Source organism: Lactuca serriola, chromosome 1, assembly GCF_051521515.1.
Source record: "Lactuca serriola cultivar US96UC23 chromosome 1, Lser_US96UC23_V15, whole genome shotgun sequence".
NCBI classification, from domain to species: Eukaryota; Viridiplantae; Streptophyta; class Magnoliopsida; order Asterales; family Asteraceae; genus Lactuca; species Lactuca serriola.
Genome location: NC_136408.1, coordinates 245,402,801 through 245,411,903, shown reverse-complemented (window position 1 = coordinate 245,411,903; position 9,103 = coordinate 245,402,801).

Here is a 9,103-nt window from a genome sequence, read left to right as displayed (position 1 = left end):
TTGCTTTATGGAGAAAGATTCCGGTTAACTTCTGTTGGACCTGAAGCCCCAAAAACATGGTCATTTCCCCTAACGAACTCATCTCAAACCTATTTTTCATCACGCCTTCGAACTCTTTTCATAGCTATGGACTGGTAGACCCAAAGATAATGTTGTCAACATAGATATGGACTAGAATCTGATCATTACTCACATGCTTGATGAATAAAGTCTGATCGATAGTGCAACGAGAGTATCCATGCTCGAGAAAGTGCTTTGTAAGAGTCGCATACCATGCTCGAGGAGCTTGATGTAACCCATACAACGCCTTGTCTAACTTATAGACATGATTAGGAAACTTCGAGTTAACAAAACCAGGGGATTGATCAACATAAATTTCTTCCTTCACCTTGCCATTAAAGAAAGTTGTCTTAACATCCATCTGATAAACTATGAAGTTCATGTATAAAGCATATGCAAGGAAGATACAGATAGCCTCCAAGCGAGCTACTAGAGCATAAACCTCAGTGTAGTCAAGACCCTCGATCTGTCTAAACCCGCGAACCACCAATCTTTCCTTATTGCGCACTATGACTCCGGAATCATCCTACTTATTACGGTATACCCAGTGTGTGTCAAGAGACTTTTTGCCCTTAGGTAATTTAACCAGTGTCCAAACCCCGAGTTTTTCAAATTGATTCTGCTCTTCGTGCATAGCATCTTCCCAACTGGGCTCATTCAAAGCCATTTTAACGTTCTTTAGCTCTATTTGAGAGATAAATAAAGAATAGAGACATGTATTTACATTTCCACTCTGACTTCTAGTTTTAACACCATCACCCAACTGGCCAATGACATTCTCGATCGGATGATCGCATTGAATATGTGGGGGTATCTCCTGGCTGATATCATTGAGGGAGACAGGAAGATTGTGAATGTTGATAACTCCATCATTTGCTGAATGTTCCTCATCAGATGAACCTGTCTCATTAAATGGATCTGCTACAAAGTCATTAGCAATTTGCTTAGGAAAGAATCGTTCCATGAAAATTAGATTAACAGCAGAAGCATCTCTAGACATAAACTCTCTTTCAACAAGAGTAAGAGGTGTAGCATTAGCATCTGGAGCATCATGTTGAGCCTAAGATTTTGGACTATTAAGTGGAACAGATGACTCCCCCTGAGGAATTGAAGAGGATACCGGTGGAGGTCTGTAAACAACTTCTTCGTCTTCATCTTCAGGAGCAATCTTCAAGCTAGAGGAAGAACCAGATGAGCCATCTGAATACAAATTGAGCGAATTGAACAATGATGTGTAGTTAAACAGCTAATCAGGTCCCACCCGAGCATCCATTTCATTTTCCTCTAACCAGTGCACGTCGAAGGATTCTACAATCTGCTTTGTCTTCTTATTGTAAACCCTATACGTCGTACGTGCAACATACCCCACGAAGTAACAGTCATCGGCTTTGGCATTATATTTTGGGTTGGACTCCAGGTGAAGAAGGGTGCAAGGGCAGCCAAATACACGGAAGTGACTAACTGAAGGCTTATGACCATAAAGAATTTTGTATAGAGTCTTCATCTGGGCTTTGTTGATCAAAACACGATTCTGAACGTAGAAAGCAGTGTTAATCGCCTTAGCCCAAAAGAAAACAGGTAACTTGGAGTCACAAAGCATCGTCCTTGCAGCGTCTTTCAATGTTTGATTTCTCCGCTCTGCCATACCATTTTGTTGAGGTGTGCGAAGAGAGCTGTATTGATGCACAATTCCCTTTTATGGGTAAAAGTGATCAAGAACTGCATTCTTGAATTTTGTTCCATTATCAGTGCAAAGCACCTTCACCCGATTGTTAGTTTGGTTCTTAATCAACACAATTAACTTTTTTTATCAGATCAGCAACCCCAGCTTTGTCGAATAAGAAGAAAACCCACGTAAAACGAGAGAAGTCATCGATCACAACCAGACAATACGAGTTTCTGTTGATTCCTTGGACATTGATCAGACCAAATAAGTCCATGTGCAATAATTGGAGCACCTGGCTGATTGAATTAACCTGTTTTGGCAAGTGTGGATTTCTATGATGCTTTCCCTGGGCACATGACACACGCTTCTCAAATTTTATAAAGTCTCTGACAGGTAAGCCACGTACCATCTCATTTTTTAAGACGATTTAGATTATTATCGTTAGCATGACCGAGTCGTCGATGCCACAACATTGCATTTTGTTTTGAGACCTTCAAAAAGAGGCAGATGACATGTTCAGGAATGTTGATGTTCATATCTATGATATATACATTGCCATCCCGCTTTGATTTAACAAGGATCCACTCTTTCGGGATGACAATGCTTGGCTTAAGGATCATACACTCTTTATCAGTAAAATGCGTTGAATATCCTTTGTCGCAAATATGAGAAACACTCAACAAGCTATGCTTCAAATCGGGAGCAAAGTTGACGTTCTCGAAACTCAGCACTCCATTTGTTACTGTTCCTCTCTGAGTGATCTTTCTACCTTCTCCACCCGTAAATGAAACATATCCCCCATTAAAAGATTGAATGTTGCTCAATTGGGAGACGTCTCCTGTCATATGCCGGGAGCAGCCTCTGTCGACATACCAAGGTATGACGACATTCCTCCGCAACTGTCCTTGCAAAATGAGCAGGATCATTTAGATTTAGGAGCCCAGGTCATCACTTTCTTGGGTTGACCCTTTGCTGACTCAGATGTGTCTTTTGAAACCTTTAATTTTGAGTTATCATTTACAACTTTTTCAGAGGATGACTATGATTGGTTGGGAGTTAATTTGGGCATCCATTGATATTTAGGTTTCTTAACGATCATAGGTGGTTTTGAAACATTTTTCTTTTCAGTTTGCATTGAGCATCTGGATTTTCTACCAGAAGTGGTTGAAGACCCAGATCCACTCTTTGATGAAACCGATCTTCGCTGAGCCTTGTTCAAATTTGGCAAACTGTTTGTGACTTTGTTATTAAAAACCTATTTATTCTTTTCAAAAATTGCCCTTTTCTTGCTTTGATCATCCTTCCAATCATCATCTCGAGAGCGAGTTCTTGAGGACTTTCTAGTTAAAGACCTTCCACTAGACTCATTCTCTCCTTTTGGTGACAGAAAATGTACAAAAGCCCGATTGGGACAATTCCTAGCAATATGAGCACCAGTACCACAATTGAAACAAATATGTTTGTTGTTATTGAAACTAGTAATACATTTTTCAAATTTATTTTCTTTAATGACACCCTTACTTTTCCCACAAGAACAAGTGCAAGAACCAGATTGTGCGATAAGTGAGGGTGCATCAGGTTGTGTGACTTGTGGAGTGGGTGTGCTTGTAACAGAATCATCAGAAGTATCAGGATTAGGAAACAAATCATCAAAAATATGTCAAAAAAATTCAACTCAACATGATCTAAAGCAGTATCATCAATTTTAACATTAGAAACATTAAATTTTTCATTCAAAATAGAAACAGCAGTTTCAGACACAGTTTTATTATGAAGTCTAGACATAGTTTTATTATCAGAAATATATCATTCAACTTCGTGATTTAACTGATCTAAGGATTGATCTGCAGGAGAAGTAGAAACATTAGTACTTTCAGTATTAATAATTCCTCCTAAAATAAAACCAATTGGTTTGCCATAAACCATGAATGGTTCGCTGGCAATCTCCTCATCAGTTACAGGGTGATACTGATAATTATGATTGAAAGGAGGAGGCACTTTATCATATCCTAAACCCTTATGCTGGTTATGTTTAAATTACAAGCAATTGTCTATCATGTTGGCAACTACTTCGCTTGACACATCAAATTTTCTAAAATTAAAATTTGTAGTTTCAAATTTGCCTTTTAATGTGTCAAGCTCAGTAGTTAATTAAGCAAGTTGTCTCTTAACATAGTCTTCCTGAAGTTTCCTAAAGTCTTTGATTTTTGTTTCTAATTGGGCCTTTAGGGATTTCTGTCCTTTTCTGAGTTGATAGCCTTCCTATTTTACGTCCTTGACTTCCCTATGTAATGATTCTATTTCCTCACGAAGAATTTTAACATAATCAATGCATACTTGAGAACAGGAAGATAAACTTACCTCATTCTTCTTGGACTCTAAGGTAGAAGATACCATTAGGGCAAACTGCAGCTCCATCATCTTTTCTTCTGGATCTGCCTCATCATTCTTCACAGGAACATCATCATTGATTTGGGCCAAATGAGCATTTTTAGGTCCTGAAATATTCAGGGCTTGAATTTGGTCCTCCCAGTCAAAAGACTGAGCAACCATTGCAGTCTCACTGTTGACCGTAGCACCTCCACGATTATTTCCCACAACAACCATCGTTCTGTCATTGTTCATCCTTCGATCTGGTTTCGGGCATTCACGAGCAAAATGACCTGGCTCGTGACAATTAAAGCATCGCAGCTTTCCTTTGTTAAACCCCACTTTCTTGTCGGCATTCATTCCCCAGTTAATCTTTCATGTCTTCTTTGCGAACTGCTTTGCCTTGAACACTGCCATAGCTATTTTCCACATAGTATCCATCTCTTCCACTTCTTCGGGATGAATTTGATCCAGATCAGCAAATGATAGTTGAGGTGGGAGCTCTCCGGATAAAAGCGTATTGTAACAGTTGACAAGTCCAATGGCAAGAGCAAGATTTCATAATTTTCTTTGGAGTTTGAGGAAGAAGCCACAACTGGTGCATTGGAGAAAGGAACAACTTGTGGAGCAACAGATGACTGGCTTTGTGAGTTAGGCATGGATGATGCAGAAGTAAAAGATGTTGCTGATGGAGTAGCAAAAGCCTGAATCTAAGGTTGTTGAACAACGAACGCTTGGCCTGGAGAGGCGATGAGTGATGAAAGAGCATTGTTTTAAGAAATCCCGAGCTTTGCAGCCGAATAGGAATTCACATGGTTAATCTCTCGCTGCTTATCATCAAGATCATAGGTTTTGATAATCGCCATTGTTTTAGCAAGAGTGAGATGATTTAGATCTTTTGTCTTCTTAATAACAGCTATGTTCATATCTTGGACTTAGTCAAGAAGATCTCAGCTATATTCATCTCAATAGTGAGTGTGGTGTATCGCTGCAGCTGAGCTTCCAGGGTTTCTCCAGGGATGTAGTTGAACATGTTGAATTTTTTTCGTAGCACATCCTGACGACTTTCTTTCATGTCTTTATTTCCCTTATAAACCTCGATCAAGGCTTTAGCCCTTATAAACTGAGTTTACGGTCAGCCAGGTTTATAGTTAAACAAAGCTTACGGTCAATCGATGTTTACGGTCAACAAAGATTTTTGAGTTCATGGTTGAAAGGTAGTTCACGGTTATTGAAGATATTGAGTTTACGGCCGTATATAGAAGTTTACTGTCATAAACACGTGGCTGTAAACTCACAGAATGTTGACAAAAACAGAGATTTGAGCAGATTCAATCCCCTCTTGTCATGAAATCACTAAAAGCAATCTCGAATAGTGATGAAGTTAATATCCTTTGGCCGAAAACGGATTGAAAGATGTTTTGACACTGGTTTTGCTATGATACCAATTGTAAGGTCCTGATAACGGATCTTAACCAATGATCAAGCAATCAATCAATCAATATAACATGAATTGAGTAGAAAAAGAAGAAAATCAAGCTTGCACACGTTTATATATCAAAAAAGTCTGGTACAACTTGAGTGCTCTTTGGCCGTGAACTCTAAAGGAACAACAACCACAAATGACCTAGACAAGCCCTATGTATAGAAGACATTGGCCGTAAACAGGTTTTACAACCGTAAACCTGTTTACGGTGGTAAATACTATCCCTGGCCGTAAAAACTATCCCTAGCCGTAAACACCCAAACACCCCCCAAGATACATAAAATGACTCAATAGACCTTATACAATGGAAAGCCTAGACCAAACCACATACTGGACCCTTCACAGGGCGTACGTCGAGGCGGTCCACTACGTTGAGCGTAACCCTTGTATGCGGGGCGTAGAGGCTTGGTGTCTTCGGACGTGTCAAATGTATGAGTATGTGGCATCTGAGCGAAGACCAGCGACGTGGCTGATCCAAGACCCTGCAATGCGTACGCTGGGCGTACAAAGCGAAGTACGTTGGGCGTACACCTTCTGACAAATCTTGAATTTTTTGATTTATTTTTATTTAAAAATTTCAAAAATTCATGTCTTTTGCATACAAAATCCGTTTTTGACGTTCTTTATATCCACGTGTAGGTGAGATTATACTCTACATCTTTCATGTTGACTCCGTCGGCTAATTTTGATTTCATTTTTAATATTATATTTTTAACAGGCCGAAACAGGAAAAGTCCTTTAAAAATTCATAACTTCTTCATCCGATGTTCGTTTTCATCTGTCTTTTTACCATTATACTACTATTGACGAGACCTTCGATTCTCGTATAGGTTGCGTCAGTTAAAAATCACTCGATCTTTATTTCGAGTTTTTAGTTGTCCACTGATATACCGAAACTTAGAAAAATCATGACTTTCTCATACGAAGTCAGATTTGAACGTTCTTTTTATAAAAGTTCTCGGTTTAATGAATACTACAACTTTCATTTAGATCATATAGGCTAAAAATTAGTTTATCAAAAACTCGCTTTTTACGTCATTCGGCGTCGTGCCTATTTTGTCGCGAAACTTCAAATAGTCGTAACTTCTTCATTATAACTCGGATTTCGATGAGGTTTTCGCCTAAATGTTTCTAACGAGATTCTTTACAACTTTAAATAATAAAATTTTACTTATTTCAAATTTTATATTTTTGTTAAATTTTAATATTTGACATTAGATTGGAATCTCATAAGACTTCCAATATTTTCGGAGTGATTCTAAACCTAATTCAATTCCAGTAAAAACTATATGTTAGAACTCAATGCTCAATATCACATAATATTTCATAATATTATTTACTACAAAAACATGATTTCAAAACGTGTATGTTACACATATAATCTAGTAATTATATTAAAATTTGACCATTATCTCCCAGTTACATTAGGATATCCATTACCATAATAGAAAATTCGGATTTTCACAGTAAAAATAGTTTATGGTAATTATCCAAATCTAATTTAGGCTTAAATTGCAAAAATCCTGCATCCAGACGACTCAACTCGTCGAGTCAGGCATTGGACACGTCGAGTAGGCTCAACTCATCGAGTCCCCTTATGCACTCATCGAGTTCATCTGTCAGAGGGCACAATTCGATAGTTTTCAGCTTCAAACAATTAACCATGACATACAAATACAACAAAAAAATAGCCTAGGCTCTAATACCACTGATATATTTTGAGCACTATAACATTCCTATGGTGTACATGTAACCCTAATGCTTCGGATCTATGTTTTTCTCAAGTTATACATGAAAATCAAGTTATCCAAAGCATGAACCATAACTAGCATACAATTTTCAGAAATTATAACATAAAAAAAAAGTTAGAAGATTACCTTTTGCTTGTAGTTTGTAGATCTTGACCTTCAAGAGCTTAGTGTCTCAATTGTTGCACCTCTAATGAGTCACAAACACCAAGTAGCAAGTTGGAAGAATACGAGAGATGTTATGGAGGCTCAAAATGGACTAGGGTATTCTTTTAGGATGCAATGGCTGATTTTAGGCACCCCATGGGTTCCTTATATAGTTGAGCTACTAGGGTTTCACGTAAAACCCTAATTGATTGCTTAGTCCTCAAGCAACCCACAAGATCCTTCCAGATTGCCCTTATGGACGAAATTCTATGTGGGCTACACATAGAATTCGTCCACTCCTTCCACAAGGAACCATAAGCCAAACCTTGCAATTATCATATAATTATAATATCAGTCCTCTTAGTTTAATTAGTATCTTTTGATCACCAAATTAATTTTTGAGCAATACTAATTAAATAATATGATTTCTCAATTAATACATTATTCTTATAATATATTAATAAATTACAATTAACCTCTTTTTCCATTATTCATCCATTCAAGTTGCTATGGTGAAGGCAACCCAAAAGGACCGTGCTACTATCGTGTCAAGTACATACCAATTATAGTTATCGGCTTAGACACCTAATGCAAAAGACTCCAGTCTTAGATACCATCCGAGAAGCCCAATCAGTGGCCATGAGACCAGAGAATCGTAAGAGAGAGTGGGTGATCAGGCAGATCTCTGAATTTATGACTGATAGTGGGGGACTTATGACCTTCCATGGGAGGATATGGGTGCCATACATGGGTAGAGCTCGACAAAATTTGATGCAGGAGCCCCATAAGTCGATATATTCCATTCATCCAGGGGCCACTAAGATATACTTGGATTTGAAATGCAATTACTGGTGGCCCTGTTTTAAGAGAGATGTGGTGTGGATAGTCGAGAGATGTCTGACCTGTTGCTGGGTCAAGGCAGAGCATCAGCACCCTCATGGAAAGTTGCAGCCTTTGGAGGTTCTCCAGTGGAAGTGGGAGCGGATTTCTATGGATTTTTATCACCAAGTTACCAAGGACTGCTAGGGGTGTGGATGTGATCTGGGTGATTGTAGATCGATGGACAAAGAGTGCTCATTTCCTGGCTATCAGTGAGAGCTCTTCTACGGAGAAATTGGCCGAGGTATATGTTCGAGAGGTGGTGGTACGATACGGGGTGCCAACATCGATAGTGTCGGATCATGATGTACATTTTACTTCCAGCTTTCTGGAAGAAATTTCATGATGAGTTGGGTACCTGGCTATATCTCATCACCACATACCACCCCCATACAAACGGGCAGACTCAGCGGACGATTCAGACACTTGAGGACATGCTACGTGCATGTGTTATGGACTTCGGTGGGATTTGGGACTCCTACCTACCTTTGTCTGATTTTTCATACAACAACAACCATCATTTCAGTATTGGGATGCCTCCCTTTGAGCTTTCATATGGGAGGAGGTGTCAGACTCCCATCTGTTGGGGGTAGGTCGGGAAAAGAGTGATGGGGAGCACTGAGATAGTGCTCAAGACGACAGAGAAGATCCAACAAGTCAGACAAAGGTTACTGACGGCCCAGATCCATCGGAAGAGTTACGCAGACCGGAGACGATCCGAGTTAGAGTTCCAGATCGGAGATTTTG